General features: G+C 38.3%; 1 protein-coding gene across 9 annotated transcripts in view; it reads right to left on the minus strand.

Annotated features, from left to right (window-relative positions):
- The window catches only part of ZBTB20 (zinc finger and BTB domain containing 20), an 848,072-nt gene that overhangs the window by 367,063 nt on the left and 460,887 nt on the right, over positions 1 to 20,122 (minus strand). For all 9 annotated transcript variants that reach the window (XM_018040121.1, XM_018039867.1, XM_018040637.1 and 6 more), the window contains one exon: positions 13,739 to 13,786. The gene's annotated coding sequence lies outside the window, so the exon portion shown is untranslated. The remainder of the gene's footprint in view (positions 1 to 13,738; positions 13,787 to 20,122) is intronic.

The following is a 20,122-nucleotide window of genomic DNA, read 5'->3' on the forward strand; positions in this document are numbered from 1 at the left end:
GAGATGGTCATTCATTCAATCATTTATTCACACTTTTTCACTCAATCAACAATTCTATGTGCTCATATTTAGTAGACAATAAAGGCTGCTTAATCTTCCCTGGTGGCTCAGAGCGTAAAGCGTCTGCTTACAATGTAGGACATCTGGGTTCAATCCCTGGGTCAGGAAGATTCCCTGGAGAAGGAAATGGCAAACCACTCCAGTACTCTTGCCTGGAAAATCCCATGGATGGAGGAACCTGGCAGGCAACAGTCCGTGAAGTCACAAAGAGCGGACAGGACTGAGTGACTTCACTTCACTTAAAGGCTGCTTTGGTAAAAAGAAAAAAAAAGTTTCTGTTCATTTGAATAAAACTCTTCTACAAATCAACAGGCTAAGAAAAAAATCCATTATAATTACTATTATTGAATCCAACAATGGGCCATCTGAAGAGTACATATCATCTTAGAGGCAGGAAAACTTGTGATAAACGGAGAATTGTACCAGTTCACTGTTTAACATCACTGCCTCCATACAGCCTGTAGATATTTATTGACTGGCTTAAACTAAAGTGCACTGTGGTACTGGCAGAAGTATATGAATTACCTGCCCAGAGATACTAATAGACATATATAGATATTAAAACAAACAAAACAATTTCATAGCACCACAAGAGAGAAAAGACTAATGTTTACAAAACTATTTATTGTCCAGACAAGACTATAGAATTCAAACATATTATCTCATTAAATCCTCTTAAAAACACTAAAATGGCTAATGTTTACACACTTTAAGTAAAAATATAACTGAGTATGAGAATTTTAATCAAATTCCCAGAGGCCATAATATTAGGAGGCTGAAGAGCCAGAATTAAAAAGCATAGAAATCTTAGACTTTTCCATTTATGTTATTTATTAGGATCGACTTCTAAATCAAAGAAGTTGAAATCAATGTAGGTATATATTTTAATAGAAGCATTCATGGAACAGTGGGATCTTAATGTAAAGATCAAAAGATAGATTAACAGGGATATTTATTGAGTCTCTCTTGCAGGAGATGCAAGAGATACATTCTGGATATATTAACTCATTTAATCCTTACAGCATTTTTTGGAGGTGATTAATACTATTACTAATATTATTGTTACTAAGATAAGATTATGACATCTGGTCCCATCACTTCATGGCAAAAAACTGGGGAAAAGGTGGAAACCGTGACAGATTTTATTTTGGGGGGTTCCAAAATCACTGTGGGTTTTGTGGATTATGGATTATTTTTAATGCAGCCATGAAATTAAAAGATGCTTCCTCCTTGGAAGAAAAGCTATGACAAACCTAGACAGCATATTAATAAGCAGAGACGTTACTTTGCTGACAAAGGCCTGTATAGTCAAAGCTATGGTTTTTCCAGTAGTCATGTACAGATGTGAGAGTTGGACCATAAAGAAGGCTGAGCACCAAAGAATTGATGTTTCCAAACTGTGGTGCTAGAGAAGACTCTTGGACTGCAAGGAGATCAAATCAGTCAATCCTAAAGGAAATCAACTCTGGATATTCACTGGAAGGACAGATGCTGAAGCTCCAATACTTTGGCCACCTGATGAGAAGAGCCAAATCATTGGAAAAGACCCTGAGGCTGGGAAAGATTGAGGGCAAGGGAAGAAGAGGGTGACAGAGGATGAGATGGTTGGATGACATCATTGACTCAATGGACATGAGTTTGAGCAAACTCCAGGAGATGGTGAAGAACAGGGAAGCCAGGTGTGCTGCAGTCCACGGGCTGGCAAAGTCAGACACAACTTAGGACTGACCAGCACAACAATATTTTTAACAGTACTGTTATCACTTTTCAGGATGGAAACTGAGCCATAGAGAAGATAATAAACTTTCCCATGAAGTCACTAAGCTGGTAAGTGGCTGTATAGTAACACTTCTTTTTCTATAGCTCATAGAATTTAACTACTATGCTATACTGCCTTATTAGGCTGTAAGGGTATTTAATGGGATGGTTTGAATAAAGTTGCAAGTAGGCGGCTATTACCACCACATCGGAAGTTACGGCTTCTACATATGAATTTGTGGGGAGGGGGTACTAACATTCAGTCCATAACACTAGCACTTCCCAAACTTTTTCATGTCATGGCACACATAGAAAGGGGTAGTATTTGTTTTGCGTGCTTGCTGGGATAAACCAGGAGGGATTTGAAGCCTTGAGGGAGGCTCTGCTGGGACAGATATGACTGGCCCTGGACAGATATGACTGCCCATTGGCCTCCCAGAAGGGATCAATAAATATCCTACAAAGTTTGGCAAACTACACGCCTTACCAAACCATAAACTATTCAGAACACAAACAGTATCAGCCATTATAATCACTGTCTCAGAACCTCATTTTGGATCTTTCATGATTTAGCTGATATCTTTCTGGAAGACATTAGTGTGGAAATGGGTTTCCTAGGAAGTTGATCAATAATCACTGGAGAAAAGACGAGAACATTTAGAAAACTATGCTGCAAGGGATACATCTCAGTTTACTGAAATAGAGTATTTCTTAATACGAAAATAAAAATCATTGTTTAAATTTTGCATCACATCCAACTAACACTGAGTACTTACATGTGTCAGGGCAGTGCTAGACACGGGAGACCACAAACGAATAAACAATATCTCTCCCTCCAAAGGTTACAATCTATTGATATGAGTAAAGGGCTTTCTATCTAGCTTTGGGAACCAGGCTATAAATGAGCAATAACTCACTGAGGGTAGTACAAACAGTAGAAAAGAAGATGCTGTGAACTGACTAATGAAAACAAAAAGTCATCTGACTACCTATCTCATTTTGGGCTCCTTCCAAAGAAGGGTCTGGGACAAGGACTTGGTGCAGATAGTAATTGGGAAGGGGACCTCAGAAGGCAGGAGTGAAGCAGTGATGAGTGAATCAGAGAGAAGAATTAGCAATAGTAAAGCTATGTCAAAGAGGGCACCAGCAGTGCAATGTCATCAGGATCTCTGAGATATATAGACAGTGCCTCCAAAGATATACATCTGGTAGAGGCTGGAGTATTTCTTTTCCAGCTCTGTTCCCCGTTTAGTTAAGAGTTACCCCCACAGGGAAATAAGTTGCCATGCTAGTTCTCCCAAATCCAATGTAGATTTGTTGAGCTCTCCCAGCACTAGAAAAGACCCTGGGCCAGAATGTGGAAGAACACTACAGAGGCTAGAGTCTGGGCTAATACAGAACTGTTTCAGTGTGGTTAAAATTAGAGGTGAGCTGAGGGATAACAACAGAATGCCCAATACATTGACTAGAGTAACCTGTAAGGACATCTGGGATCTGATCTAGCACAATCTGACCTAAAGAATGGTTGAGGAAAGCTTAGACGGACATCTTACTAAATTACATTCCACAGAAAGTGTCTCTGGTTCCTGCAAGCAGTCAAACTTAGGGGTAATAAATCCTGACACTGTCCAGCTAAGAAACAGGAAAATGCTGATTTGCTCATGGGCCTATCTGATTCTCTGGCTATGAGGTCAAGACTGGAGTCTTAGCAGTTCTTATGAAAATCCTGACACTCATTCACCAATTATTTTCTAGGAATTGATGCGTATTGCTCTTCTTGTGTTTCAGGACAGAAATCTTTGAATTGCTTTAGGGAGTTTTTCCAAAAACAGTGATGTAGTTTTGCATCATTTTGTCATGACTGGACCTACTGAAAATTTCCTGATATTCTGAATTCATGGCAATAATATTTGTGCTGTTGTAGCTGGTTTGTATTTTTTGTTGTTGTTGTTTTGTATTAAAGTAGAGGAGAAATAAGAAAAGGTTAAGGATTGCATCTAAATGTATTAAGGGTGAAGGCTTCAACATAAATGAAAAGATTTATAGAAACTTATTAAGATCTTAAAGTTTCTATAAAAATTTCATCATTGCTGACAATATCTACTCTCATTAACTCTGCCAAAGCAGTTCTTGTGTTGCTGTAAGGCTGAAGGTGAGTGTATTTTACAATTTACCAAGCAGTATAGGAGTTTTCTGGAGAATTTTCATTGGAGGCCCAAGGTTAAACAATAGATATTTTTATGATTACAAGAGAACATATATATACTCTTCTCTCTTCTATCATAACATATAAGGAAATAACTATTCTTAATCCCTAGAAACTGTGCTGGTGGTGATGTGGGTACATTACGGCCCTTTATATGAGCATATGTAACTTCTCTTTGACCATGAGTGGACAAGTCTTTTTAAAAGTTCTGGGGGGTGGGGAAGAGCTCCACGGATCACTTGGGCTCTGTCAGTAAGTTCCAATCTGAGACATCAAATCCAGTTGCACAGAAACCAAATGTCAATATTTACAAAGCTCTTTCCATCTTATATCCTGCTTCCTTTTCTTTTTATGCTTTCTCTTCCCCTTTCTTTCCTCTCTTTTCTTTGATCCTCTTCTTCCCTCTATTCCATTCACTCTCATTTTTCTCATGCCCAATAATCAGCCCACAGTCTGTACATTCTGAAAGAGGATTCAGTGATGGAAAAGAAAGGGCCTCAAACAAAGCTGTCCTCCAAGACAGAGCACTCTGGAGGGTGGTGGCTGGTGACTGGGGCCAAGCCTGAGGACTAGTGCTCAGGGCTCTGAGACTCTCAACCGAAAGAAGCATTAGACTTCTGCAGGCTTGATGGCTGTATGAAGCCTCCGATTTCAAAGCTTTCCTGGGCTGACAAGGACTTGCTAATTTCAAACATTCTAACCAATTACTATCACAACGAACTCTGGACAATAATCAGAGGAGCAGTGTGAGAGTGCTGGGGAGGAACGGCCCTGCAGGGTTCACTCTGCTGCTCTGCCCCTCAACATGGAGTCCATATTCTGCTCCAAGAGTAAATAAAAACCCGGTGCAAAATACAAATGTGCTCAATGGGTCCTCCTGGCTGTCTTGTTCTCAGTAATGGGACACATAGGGACCCTGTCCTGCATTTAGTCCAGTAATTTCTGATGGTGTTAATTAAAAACTTTTGATGCTGATTTGAATGGAAAATACCTCAAACAGCGTTTTCTTTATTGAAACACAAGTTCCAAGCCATGGATTATTAGGTTAAGCTCTGTCATCAGTGAGACCAATATAAACGCTTTTCATACCATCTGCTTTGACAAATAATAATAATAATAGTGATAAACGAAAAAGAAGAGAAACCATTTGGATTGACTCTTTTATTTTAACCTGTTTTTTAAAGGACTAAATTGAAAATCTGTGTCCCTGAATGTGGAACATATGATTTTTTTAAAATCTTTTTTTTCAAATCCTTGCAGAACATTCAAATCACCCAATGTTCCAGGACCTGAATTTTTTATATTTTAAAATGGGGAAAGCTGCTTAAAATAAGTGAATCAGCTGCTAAGTGATTTCTCTCTGTCTCTTTCTCTACTCTCCCTTTCAAAAGGCTGGAAAAATACTTAAAATGGTGTATGCAGTTGATATGTGCTGCTTAAGAAGCTTAATATAATTATTGAGGACTCAGACTTTCTATTTAAATACAAGATAGGCAAGGGCAATAGAAGCTGAGTTATGAGCATGCATCGCTTGTGAGGTATGGGGAATGTTTCCAAACGTTTAATCCATTGAGCAAGGTAAGGGGTGCAAAGCAGTTATCCACAGGTTTCTCTGTCCTCTGGGAAACCTGAGAAATCCAGAGAGCAATGTAAGCGGATCGTGTGACAGATGCTGTGCAGGAAGCAGAAAAATGCACTCTGCAACCCAAAGCTTTTGTGAAGCACTAAGCACACCACCAAAACAACCTGATTGATTTCTAAGACTTGTCTCCAATTTTGTTTTTAATTTTCAGTTCACACCAAGGCTTAAAGTCTTGGACACCTACTTTGAGAGTTCCCTTGAATATTGCCTCACAGATGACATCTTCTCTTTTTCTCTTCTGTGTTTCCATATACCTATCATTTTCCATTTCCTAACCTGTTTATTCAAACTGTCTGTAACATTATCTAAATCCTTGAAAGACCACAAGATTTTCCTTCTTCATCCTGAAGGTCTCCATCACTCTTGCTCTTGTTTTGATTTACAGATCTCTACCAGTGGAAAATTCTGAAAGAGATGGGAATACCAGACCACCTAACCTGCCTCTTGAGAAACCTATATGCAGGTCAGGAAGCAACAGTTAGAACTGGACATGCAACAACAGACTGGTTCCAAACAGGAAAAGGAGTACGTCAAGGCTGTATATTCTCACCCTCCTTATTTAACTTATATGCACAGTACATCATGAGAAACGCTGGGCTGGAAGAAGCACAAGCTGGAATTAAGATTGCCGGGAGAAATAGCAATAACCTCAGATCTGCAGATGACACCACCCTTATGGCAGAAAGAGGAACTAAAAAGCCTCTTGATGAAAGTGAAAGAGGAGAGTGAAAAAGTTGGCTTAAAGCTCAACATTCAGAAAACGAAGATCACGGCATCTGGTCCCATCACTTCATGGGACATAGATGGGGAAACATTGGAAACAGTGGCAGACTTTATTTTGGGGGGCTCCAAAATCACTGCGGATGGTGACTACAGCCATGAAATTAAAAGACGCTTACTCCTTGGAAGGAAAGTTATGAGCAACCTAGATGGCATATTCAAGAGCAGAGACATTACTTTGCCAACAAAGGTCCCTCTAGTCAAGGCTATGGTTTTTCCTGTGGTCCTGTACGAATGTGAGAGTTGGACTGTGAAGAAAGTTGAGCACCGAAGAATTGATGCTTTTGAGCTGTGGTGTTGGAGAAGACTCTTGAGAGTCCCTTGGACTGCAAGGAGATCCAACCAGTCCATCCTAAAGGAGATCAGTCCTAAGTGTTCTTTGGAAGGACTGATGCTAAAGCTGAAACTCCAATACTTTGGCCACCTCATGCGAAGAGCTGACTCATTGGAAAAGACCTTGATGCTGGAGGGATTGGGGGCAGGAGGAGAAGGGGATGACAGAGGATGAGATGGCTGGATGACATCACTGACTGATGGACGTGAGTCTGAGCGAACTCTGGGAGATGGTGATGGACAGGGAGGCCTGGCATGCTGTGATTCATGGGGTTGCAACGAGTCGGACATGACTGAGCGACTGAACTGAAGTGAACTGAAAGAGGATGAAGTTCTTCATAAAGGCTAAGCACTTTGGCAAGTCTTCTTTCCTTCCCTCCCTCACTGCAGGCTGCACTGACCTCACTCTCTTGGAAAAGTGTGCATCATTGGCCTTCTAGCCTGTTGGGACATGATATGATCCTTCAGTAATAACAAAGACAATGATAAAGATAACAGAAAATGCTCACAAAGCAGGTGAAGGGACTGCATAAGGCAACAGAACGAAAACTCCAAAAGGGAAACAGGCCTGAGCAAACCACCACCTGAACTCCTTTGTTCACAGAATTTATGATTTTGCTCCCAGAGAAAATTGACAGGTGATATTGTCTATAAAGAACTAGTAAATGGAAATTAACAGATATGAGGCAGATGAATGCACTTCATGATGATTTCCAGCTGAAATGATGTTTTTTTCCTAGAGACCAAGTTTTTGTTAAACTTAATCCTTACTCTCTTCCTTCCCCAGCAGCAGAAACATCTGGTCGGTTTTAGATTCCCCTTGGATTTCCAACTTCAAAGGGAATTATAAAGAATAACAAATTCATGTACCAGCAGTAAAAAAAAAAAAAAAAAAAAATTAGAACAGCAGGAGAGAATGGTAAAATTGTCCTTATTTGACTGCTAGTGACAGGCGCCACAGGCAGAACTAGGAGAAAAGACAAAGGCAGGCTCACCGGGTGACAACCTGAGTTCCTGGAAGAGACTGAATCTTTGGCTATACTCAAATATGCACAGGCTATTACAAACTCAAAGGAATTTTCTCCTTGCGTAAGTGAAAAAGTCTAAAAAGTTAGGAAGGTTAAAAAAAAAAGAAATGGGTTCACATGTACCTGTCACGTAGTAAGCATCAACAAAAGTTTGTTGAAAGGGTGAGCAGGAGACAATTGTAAAGATTCATTAAACCTCTGGGTTTTTAACTTAACTTACAGAAAATGGTATGAGTTCTGATTCCACGAAGGGTTGGATAAACCGTCCCAGAAATAACTCAGGCTCCTAAGAATCCACTAGATTGATCATGTCCTCATAGAAGATCAGACCTCCCAGGGTTTCCAAAAAAGTCTGCTTCTTCCTTGCTCTGGTTCCTTATTAAAGGAGGGGCAGAAATCAAAGTCCTACCAGAGTGGAGGGATAGAGTTCGAATGAACTATTGATAGCTGTAGTTGTGCCAACTTGTGCTTGACATCACTTTATAGAACTGGATTTATCTTTCTCCTCTGTCATTTTCTCAGCAAAACTGAAATATACTTCTTAGAGTGTAGGTCTTGATATAATCAGAAATTAGAAAATGAGAACAATAAAAGAAAGTACAATTTTGCCATTGTAAAAACCTCTTACAAATAACCTTTCCTCTTTCCTGTTTTATGTGCATTGTGTACAACAACAATAAACAGATATGATTATCCAATCAACTTGTTTGTGGATAAAGAGAGAGAAAGAGTTAAAAGCTAACGTGTCTTTAAGTAAGTAATTATAAAAGTCTTTAAACTTAGCATTCAGCAGTTATAGATCTCCACATCACAAATACATTAGGTTGATTCATAGTGAAAGCATTAATCACTCAAGTCAAATCCGACTCTTTGTGACTCCAAGGACTGTCACCCACCAGGCTCCTCTGTCCATGGGATTTTCTAGGCAAGAATAATGGAGTGGGTTGCCATTTCCTTCTCCAGGGGATCTTCCCAACCCAGGGAACAAACCAGGGTCACCGGCAATTTCTGCAGGCAGATTCTTTACTGTCTGAGCCACCGGGGTTGGTTGATTCATAGAATGGCCATCAAAAACTCAAAAAGCAAGTGACTTTTGATAAAAAAGTATACATCGACGGCATCATAAGAATATTTCATAGAGTAGGATAAAATAAATAGAATCAGTTCTCTATGGAGCTCAGCATGATTTGCTAATGGAGTAGTCCCCTCAAAAGCAGACCATCTCAAAGGAAGTTCTATATATCACAGACTTTGAGTAATCTCTAGTGAAGGATGAACAATGAAGACTTCGCATTTCCAATGTAAAAGAACCGAGCTGGCTACAAAGTCATCTCCTTGAATATCTTTGCCTTGAATGGAGTCTTCATCCTTCTCTCACCCCTCCAGGTAAGGGAGAATCACCAAAGTCATCTCAGTAAAAGCACGCTGTAATTCCCATCCTTGTGTTAATTGTGTGTGATTATATGTTATGTGCCTAATAAAATTTATCCAAAAAATATGCCAACTTCTTGAAAGACGGGTCTGATGCTATGAACAAAACATTTTTCCTTTTTGTAACTATCTGTATTTAAGTTTAAATGTCTTGGCTTGATGGGGGCATTTGCAAAAAATTTCCCGCCCTATTTAACTAGAATCATCCAACCATGATTTTGAACTATACTACAGGGAAGAAGGTAGAGAATATGGAATACTACTTTATTTCAAGAAAGGTTTTATAGCAAATGCAAGAACTGAATAAACACCAGACCCCAAGGCCAAGCATAAGAAAATGCCACACACACACCAAGACTCAAACACTATCATTAAGCATAGTAGTAATAATAATAGTATCTGTTACTGCGATGAGACACTTAAAGTTCACTTGGGCATAGTGAATAATACTTTAGCTAGAAAGAACTATGGGTAGACTTCCTCTTCTCTTTAAAACCCAGTTTATATTCCAGGTTTATATGACATGAGCTACATAATCCAATACCACATGTAAGAGAGAATGCAGGAAAAAGTGAAAACTTATGCCTTTATTTCAGTTGTTGTGCTGGCAATATCAATCTTAAAATAATGATGAAAAGTTAACTCTTTCCAAATATGGGTATTTTGGATTATGGTGAAATAGCAGTAGCTTTAAAACAGTATAATAGCTAGATCCTACCTATCTTTTCCTGGAATGCCCACTTCAATGCCAAGCTGTCAGATACATTCCTGACCTTTTGCGGACATTATAATGATGGTAATGCCAGGCCAGGATAAAGAAAAACAGAAATGATCAGAAGACTGAGGGGAAAAAGACGTGGGATGGAAAAAAAAATAGTTCATATTGTCGACACCATCCAGTCTAGCAATTTTTACAGATGCTTTCTGTTTGCTTGAGACAGTTTATTGCTTATGTTATTTCTTATGTTTCTTTTTTTTTTTTATGTGCTTTCCTCCACCAACTTTGTTCAAAATTATTTTTTATGTGTCCATACTGCAAACCCTCATATCTTTTTAGATTTAGTGCGGTGGAAGAACTCTTTTTTTTTTTTCCTCTAAGGGTTAAGACACATCAATATTCCAGCTACTCACTTTCGAGGCCAATGGAAAATGTGCTCCTAAGATTAAATAGACCTGAGTAACACATAAATCCAGTTTATACTGATGCAGGATGGTACGCAGTTACTCACATCCTGAATCTCTGATGAGTGGAATACACCTGTTGGAACAGTCACTGACCTGCAGGTCAAAGACAGCCAGGCAGGATAAAACCTTCACTACTGGTCCTCTGCAGACAGCCTAGCTGCATGAAGCATTCATCCTTGTGGATTTGGGTGTATAGGAGGTGGTCTAGCCATAGGAAACTGACTTGGGGCTCTTTAAATATTCTGAGGATAAACTCGAGTAATACACACAGGCACAGAGGCAATGAGTACCCCTTGTTCTGCAATGCACCATCTCCCTCTATGTCCACTTTCCCAGACATAGTGCTTTTTTTTGAAAAATTATTCACACTATTAATGTATAATTCCTCACTTTTCAGACTTCTTAAGTTCCCCCTTAGGAAGAAGCCTTTTGTTTTGGCCAATTGAAACAAACAAAAAATACCAATAAATGTTTAAATCCTGTGTTACATTTGGTTTAAGTAGGTTTGCCATATTTATCTAGGATGTGTTGGGTGTAGCCATGCTGGACTTCTCAGTAGTCAGATGGTTATGTTTCCTTTCACATCAAATATGGAATTATATATAGCACAGAATATATCCAGTGATGAGTGTAGTTAATATGGTATTGATCTGGCATGCAAATCATCATCCTAAGTTTGAATCAAAGGAAAAAAAAAACACCCCCCCAAAAAAAAACCCCCAAAAAATCTCATCCAAGAAACCTAGCTAAACTTGTAAAATAACTCTGTAGTCAACTAAATTGCCCTTTGGCTTACAGATGTGCATAAAAATGTTATGAAACACATGTCTGAGATCTTATGATCAGTGTTTACATTTCAGAAAATATGACAGTAATACTCAGAAGAAAAATATTCCTGTATATAATGATCTGAATGTTTTTAACATTAAAACGTAGAAGGTTCAAATGGGCCTGAAATATTGATGGGCTAAATGCTATAATGACTGGGGTTTGCTTCAGAAAAACGTGGAGGTAGCACCGGAAACAATAGGCCATGGGTTTAGTCACTGTGCAAGCTGGGTCATGAGTACATGGGATTCACAGTAGCGATCTGCCTACACTCGGGTATTTAAAACTGCTCATATAAACAATTTAAAAATTTATACTGATTTGAACTTTCATTTACTCATAATTTATTGACTGATTCATTTACTTTTTATACATAAGATTATGGAAACAAAACATAAAAACAAAAATAAAATATTCTTGGACATTTAGGTGAAGTAAGCTATTCTTCTTCAGAAACAGTATATATTTATTTAAAATGATGGTTATAAGGACTATGTAATTACACGTAGAATTCTTAGGTTAAATTTTGAAGGCAGGACATAAAATTATATGGAAAGTATGATTACAGCACGTTTTAAAAAATATATCCTCAGGGGAAAATGAGAGTAAAGAAATATATCAAATGGTTATTAATGGTTGGATTTAAATTATAGAAATAATTACTTTAATTTTTCTTCATTTTACTCCAATGTGTTTTTTCAAATTATTTTTAATAAGCATGTATCATTTTAAAATGAAAATAAATATTTATTCATTAGTGGATAAGATGTGCTCTCCTTTCCGAAGGAGCTTTTCATTTACTAAAACAGAGAATCTACAAACACCCAGCATTGCCCTGATAGTTTAAATCTACATACCTAGATGTGAAACACACCCATCAGATTTTATCTGATCACAGAAACATAAAGAGGTTTCTGTGTGTTGGATAGAGATAGGAGAGGAACTGGTTTCTTTGCAAGCCAGAAAAAGTGTGAAATTCAGGCCATTTTGTGATGAGATCATTTCACAATGAATGCAAAGGGAATTACCCAATGAGCCTCTCTCTTGAGTTCTAAACATTCACACCGATACAAGTTTCTTTTCGGGCAGCATAACAAGCAAAGTTTGAAGTGAGAGTAGGGAGTTAGAACCTAAAGGCTTGTGCCCTTCACTGGCAAGATGGGTACCTTCAGAGAGACAGATAAATGTACAATAGAACTAGAAACAAAAATAAAGAAGAAACAAAAATGAAGCATTCATCCTTGCGGATCTGGGTGTATAGCAGGTGGTCTAGCTATGGGAAACTGACTTGAGGCTCTTTAAGTATTCTGAGGATAAACTGGAGTAAGGCACACAGGCACAGGGGCCTATCTATTGTACAGATAGATGTACAATAGAACTAGAAACAAAAATACAGTGACATCTGTAGATTATGTGCAATAGATATGGAAAGTCTCTGCTAGAAAGCTGTCTTTATTACCCAAGAGATTATTTTCCTCATCTTATGCACATTCACACAAACAGAAGTCAAGAGTATAGGTGCTAAAATTTTGGAGAATATGATGTTCATATAACTAAATAGGCCTGGCCGGGGCCAGGCAGAATATATTCAGATGCCAGGCAAGTCACCCTTTCACTCTTCCCTCTCTGGTATAACTGTCAGCGCATTTCTATGCAGGCTAATCTCTAGTACACTCAACTCTTTCAGGTCCTGTCTTGATGATGTTCTACCAATATTCCCTCAGTCCAGACCTGCACTCTCCTCCCAGCCACTGAACTCTCAAGAATTCTTGAAATTCTCAATTTTAAAACTTTACAAATTCTCACCACAAGACACACAGACCTCGTTTCAAACCTAGGTTCCCTTGCAGCCTTGATGTTGATCCTCTTACTTAACTGGTAATGGTGGTGGTAGTGGTGAGGGTTGTTCATGTCCCTTGCGTTTGTGGGTATACCCAGGAGCAATCATCGATTCACATGAAGCAAATGCATTTCACATTTGTAGCATATCATCAAATAATAGCAGGTAATTCAAAACATCGTAAAATATGTTTGGAGAATTTTGTCTGCATAAGGCAAAAACACCCAGTGTTCCACATAGAAACATCCATGCTCAGCTTCATCAAATCACCTTCTCTGTCCACTCAGGGGACTCCTTTGGAAATAGACATATATTATCTCTGAAGAGTTTTTCAAGCAAGTCCTTTGAATACTTCCTCCCCCGCGCAGCGAAATCAGTGTAAACTGTTTGCTGAACTCTGTGACGATAGGTGCTTAAGATCATGTTTCTTACCATTCTAAATGATGGTATTTCAAATGAATAAATAGGAAATGGAACAGGTACCCTTCACCAGTGTCAAAATACTTTCTGTTCAAATTTAGCATTTGAGGTGGTGGACTCGCCACAGCTTTAGGTCTAATTCTTTCTGAGGTTGGGAGAAATATACTTGACTTCTTTGCACCTCAATATTTTGGGCCGCCGTTTAGAGATAATGAAAAGTTGCTTACCAGACAGCAATGTCACGAGGAATATCCAGTTAGTGATAGTGAAGCATTCTGAAATGAAAAGAATACCATTAGTGCTAGGTATAGGTAAAATGTATAACAACATGGCAATCATAGAAAATAACACATTTACTTCTCACTCAGGACACTGACATACTGACACTATATAAAAATAAAGGATGCTCCCCTTTGGGAATGAAAATACAACTGCACCCCGAGAAAGGGCTTTTGTATTTGCCTGTGTGTTTTAACTTTAAGGCTCTAACCAGTTGCAACCAGTTGTGAATGACTTGCCTATTGCTGTAATTCACTGTAACTTGTGTTGAGAAAGTTATGTTTTATGGTTAATTATCCATGGTCTGTTTAAAAAAATAAATCAAACCATTGTGAACCACCAGGATTTGCAGCTTCATTTGAACTTCACTGTACTTTTGATTAAACATTTTGTAAATAAAAACAAACTGGTTTCTCCTTGTTTGGGGTTGTTTGTTCCTTGTGTTCTGGATATAAATATTGTGGCAACAGTGGTGGAACAAGCTATGGATTATTTACCCCTGGTTTCATGAGTTGTGAGTTACTGGCCTTATCCTCTTTCATGTGTATAAATAAATGTATAGCATTATATTCCAAGTCCTGTAAGACAACTGCAATGAGTGAACTGAAACCTTTTAAAACCAAAACCTTTTATGCTAAGTCACAGAGCAACAAAACAAACCCCAAATTAACATTTAAAAAGCTTCTACTGCGGAGCAGCAAAATCCCCAAATATTATATAATCTGCATTTTAAAAATTGCTTCCCTAACAAGCAGCAGGTCTATCAACAATTCCACATGGAGGTCTTTCCACTGCTTTTATAATGGAGATGCCATAGATGGTTTTACCTGAGATCACCTCCCACCCACAGTATCACCATCAGAATGAAGCCCTGAAAATAACCAGAATGATAACTTAAGCCAAAATCGATTTAGAAAGATCAGGAGTTACTGTAGCTAAAGATAAGGAAACATTATAAAAGAAGAATTCTGTATAAAACTTGTCATCATCCTATGACTTATATAAATAAAAGAAGCCTAAAAACTAATTGCCTAAGGAAAGTGAGTAAAGTCAAGATTCAAAAGACCCTGTGGCAGAGTGTAAGAGGAGTATATTTGAGACCCATAATCATATGGCCCTAACACATCTGCATATGAAACTCAATAAGGATCCCTAAAGTACCTTGCTCAAAATTATGTTTGTTAAACGATCCAATGGTCTGTGTATCACTGACCATTAAAAAGGACCTCCAGGAAAGATATAAAATTTCTTTCTGCAATTTGTTATTTTTTAAGAAAAGATAGAGACAGGATAATAAGGGCTTTCTTATAAAATGGGGTGGTCGCCCTTGACTGAAATTTGAAGAACACTGTATTTGATATCATCTGACCCCTTTATTACTATCATGGCTTACTGCTTACTTGCATATGCACTAAGAGGGGACAGTCACTGCAGCTCACCAAAATATTTAGGTAAAATATTCCTAAAGCAGTTACTATGTGCTGGGCACAACTAGAGTGATTCTTGTTGAAAGAGTATAAGTTAGTGACTGAGGTTCTTGTTGCAACATTTAAAAATATCTATTACTATTGCAATGGCACCCCAGTCCAGTACTCTTGCCTGGAAAATCCCATGGACGGGGGAGCCTGGTAGGCTGCAGTCCATGGGGTCGCTAGGAGTCGGACACAACTGAGCGACCTCACTTTCATGCATTGGAGAAGGAAATGGCAACCCACTGCAATGTTCTTGCCTGGAGAGTCCCAGGGATGGGGGAGCTTGGTGGGCTGCCGTCTGTAGGGTCGCACAGAGTCAGACATGACTGAAGCGACTTAGCAGCAGCAGCAGCATTACTATTGCCAATAGCAAAGAGAAGCCAGGTTTACCCTAAGAGTTGTTAAGGACTCCTGAAAAATTAGAAGTTTAAATTTTGCCCTATCTTCCTGTATGCCTGGAAATAGAAAGTTTAGGCTTGTCAACCCTTCCTAGGCCTGGATCCCATATTGCAGAAAAAAACTAGAAGTAGCTTACAAGTTCCCAGGGCCGCGGTTACAACCAAAAAAGAGTGCTGTTCCAAAGCAGCTGGAATTAATGGGGCATTGCAAGGTCAATTCTGTCCTAAGTATGTTTCACAGAGCGCAAAAATCTACTGAGAGGGAATTGAAAGTTATTCTGATAAACTGAGGCAGGAAAAAGTCCAAATATGTTTTACTCAAAGACGTTTTCCCTACTCTTTTGATAACCAGATAGCTCCAAATATTTTTGACAATCAAGAAAATGCTCCTCCATGGAGGAATAACGTTTCATCCAAATTCAGGCAAACCCATTTGAAAATCAGGGTATTCTAAATGATTCCTTGTATACAGAACTGTAGACCAAAACTAAGTATTTGGCTACAGATGATTAATCATGTTAAAATTACATTATAAAGAAACATTTTACATGGTGCAGTATTCAATTTGATAATCAAGAACACACATACAAAACTGCCTATTGGAATCCACACTTAGCTACAACTGAGAAAACCACAATTCAAAACGATTAATGCACCCCAATGTTCATAGCAGCACTATTTACAATAGCCAAGACATGGAAACATCCTAAATGTCCATTGACAGATGAATGGATAAAGATATGGTATATTTATACAGTGAAATACTATTCACTCATAAAAAGAATGAAATATTGCCTTTTGCAGCAACACAGATGGACCTAGAGATTATCATACTAAGTGAAGTAAGCCAGACTAAAAAAGACAAATATCATATGATATCACTTATATATAGAATCTTAAAAAAAAATGATACACATGAGTTTATATTCAAAACAGAAATAGATGCAAAGACATAGAAAATAAACATGGTTACCAAAGGGGAAAGGGATAAATTAGGATTTGGGGATTAATATATACTCACTACTATATATAAAGTAGATAACCAACAAGGACCTACTGCACAGTAACAGGGAACTATACTCAATATTTTATAATAATCTATAAGGAAAAATAATCTTAAAAAGAATTATATATAACTAAATCACTTTGCTGTATAACTGAAACTAACACAACACTGTACACAGAAAAGATATATGCATAAATATATATGTGAATATCTTGCTTAAAGACTAGAATATTGTGACCAATTTTCATTATGTTTCACAAACAAATCTGTCTGAACTATAGATTCTTTCAAGGAAAAAAATTGGAAAGGAAATGTATTTACGAAATACTTTAAAAACATATGTTAGCTTAATCCTTACTCCTATTCAGACAACAAAAGATGCACCCATGTCTTCATACATACAGAGATACTACAACCCCAGTGATCTTGATCATTCAGTTGTCGCAACAGTGAACCACACATTTAGATAATGAAACCTGAAAAACCAGACAAAACTCTCCTGGCTTTGATTTTTATCTTTATGCACCAGGCTTTTCCATACAAAAGGAATCTAAAATGCAATAGCGAACATTTAAGAGAAAGTCAAACAAACTAGGAAATAGCCTGAATCTTTTATGAAAAGTAGAGAAAAATCTACCTTCCTCCTTTAGTAAATCAAATGAACCAATTCCGTACGGCCTTACCATCCAGAAGTAAAGCATGATCTAAAGGAATGATACTGATGCCAAACACACAGCTATCAAGAGCTTCAGCAGTTCCTACTCAGATCCATCCTCTCTCCGGCCCCGTTTCACCTTTCCTGATTGCATTAAGAACCTTCAGAACTACTAGCACATACCTGATCTTACTTTCCTCTGGCATAAACCTCAGAGTACCTAATGCTGTGCTCACTAGCATTTTGTATCTATTTTAGAACCATTTGATAGGCAGAAGCTGAAAGGGAAGAACAAAACAAACCTCCAAAGACCTCTAAACTCCCTCATCAGACAAATGCCTGGTGCCCAGAGGACATCAGCCAGTTAAGTGAAACAAAATTTGTAACAGGGAAGGAAGACTGATAAACCTCCTACAAATCTCACCATGTTCCCCTTTGGGAAGGGAGTTATTCCAGTGAAAAAGTAGGGGGTGTAGGAAAGAAGTGAAGAACAACAACAAAAAAACTTTATTATACGTTGGAGACTTAAAGGCAGTGCAACGATCCAAAGGTGTTCCAGGGAATAGTGCGACAGAAACTTTTAAATGAGAGTTCCAGAAACTACAAGTTCTTAAATGGATCTGTTGTTTAAGGGATGAATTCTGTAGGGAGTTCGAATTAAGTGTCTACTGTAGCATCTAGTTGTTTTCTCTTTCATTAAGACTTTGAGGTTTGAATATACTTTGTCATGAGAAAAAAACTGTAGGGCTTTATCCAGCCCCCAAAGTAAAAAGCGAGAGAAAGACAGGGTTTATATAACCAGCTTTTTACATAAATATTACATCAGGATACATTTCAAATGAAAACACACACATACACACGCACAGCTGTCTTCCTTATCCTTTCTATTTTAAAATTCATTTCTTACTTTAAATGTTGTTGATTTTTCACAAAATAAGTAAAAACCAAGTCAGCATTAAACACCTCAGAATAATTTTAGTCTTATGTTACCTGGAAAATTTACCACAGCATGGAGGGTCACAAAATCTTGTTCTAAAGCCAGTGAAGGCACTGACAATTATGGGATGTTTTGCTGCAGCTCAGGGCAACTAGAAATGGTCATGAATGTTAGCTAACTCCCTTCTCTACAGTCTGAAAAAAGGGAAAAAAAACTGTAAGTTTTCCCCATCTGTTATTTCCTTTTTTTTTCTTTTTGGCTGTGGAAAAGTAAAATTATGCAAGAGCTTTTGAATGTAAAGGCTGTGTGTGCTTTTTCCCTTTTTGTCTCTGTGTACCGGTTATGCGATGTTGCGTAACTGAGTACAGAGTAGGCGGTTAGCGTTTACTATTGATTTACACTATGCCATCTAATGAATTCAGAACACTAAAAAGAAAGGAGCAGGAAGGCAGGGAAGAAAAAAGAGAAAGAGAGACAGGGAGAGGAAAAAAGGACCAAACAGAGGGGAGAGAGTAAGAGTCAACTAGAGAAACAGTTCTAATATCTGGAATAGTTTCATTCTTATTACCTTCAGCTCTGATTTTCAGTTATTGTTCAGGTCTCAGAAAAACGGATTTGAGTTAGTGACCCCAATATTCTGATCGTATGTCTAATGAGGATTACTGGCAGGAGAGTGCCTGAAAGTACTAATGTGTCAAATCACTTAAAAGCAATTCCACCACACTGTCAGACTTCTCCATATGCTGCTGTTGTCATTCTCTCGATACCTCTGGGAATCCATACCTGTGCTAGCCAATGCTATGGCCTAACTAGTTTACTTAATAGCAAATATCATTTGAAAAACACACAGAGATATCACCAGGGTAGAGAGAAATATCTTCAATGTTACCCTTCCCTTTTAAAAATACATGAAGAATGCATATGGAAATCTTTGAATAGGTCATTATTTTACTTTGGAAGAACGTATAAGTGAAAGTCGCTTAGTCGTGTCTGACCGACTCTTTGAGACCCCATGGACTATACAGTCTATGGAATTCTCCAGGCAAGAATACTGCAGTAGGTAGTTGTTCCCTTCTCCAAGGGATCTTCCCAACCCAGGGATCGAACCTAGGTCTACCACATTGCAGGCAGATTCTTTACCAGCTGAGCCACCAGGGAAGCCCTGGAAGAAAGTATATACACATTATTTGACTAAACAGAACAGCCCAATATAGGGCAATGAAAGAGAAACGGTCAATGAGAGAAGATTCTAAACTGATGAAGATGCTTGTAAGAGAAATTTCAATAATTTCTAATATTGTGCTTATGGAGAGCACCTAAAATTAACTTTTGATCTGGATGACTACAGACATCTCCAGTCCTCTGAGCCTGTCTGATACTTCTTGTGCCACATAATGAGTTCCCAAAGCTGAGGCTAGAAAGTATGGGTGAAGTTGACTGTGCTGCTAGGCACGGGACCATCCCGTACCTGAGTGCCCTCCTATGGCTGAGGACAATCACTAACGTGATAAAAATAAATAGAAATTCTCTTTATTAGCAGCCAGTTAGAGAGCAAGGCACTACCCTTCTTGAGTGTGTTTGTAAATGGTGACTAGAAAAAAAATCATAGGAGGTCACCTAAAGGAAAGAATAAGAGTTTGAGGTTACATTTCTGATCCTCCAATGTTCTCTTTTCTCCCATTTCAGCTTAGAAAATAAAAATAGATGCCTACTCCACCCATTTTTCAAGGATGACTCAATGACTGGCAGTCGTGTGCACACAGCTGATACCTAGCACCTAGCACAGTGCTTGGCACATTCTCTATGTTCAGCAATACTTGTTGAAACAGTAAAATGGTTATGGAAGAAACAGCCCAGTAGGAAT

This window comes from Capra hircus, chromosome 1 (genome assembly GCF_001704415.2).
Source record: "Capra hircus breed San Clemente chromosome 1, ASM170441v1, whole genome shotgun sequence".
Lineage (NCBI taxonomy): Eukaryota > Metazoa > Chordata > Mammalia > Artiodactyla > Bovidae > Capra > Capra hircus.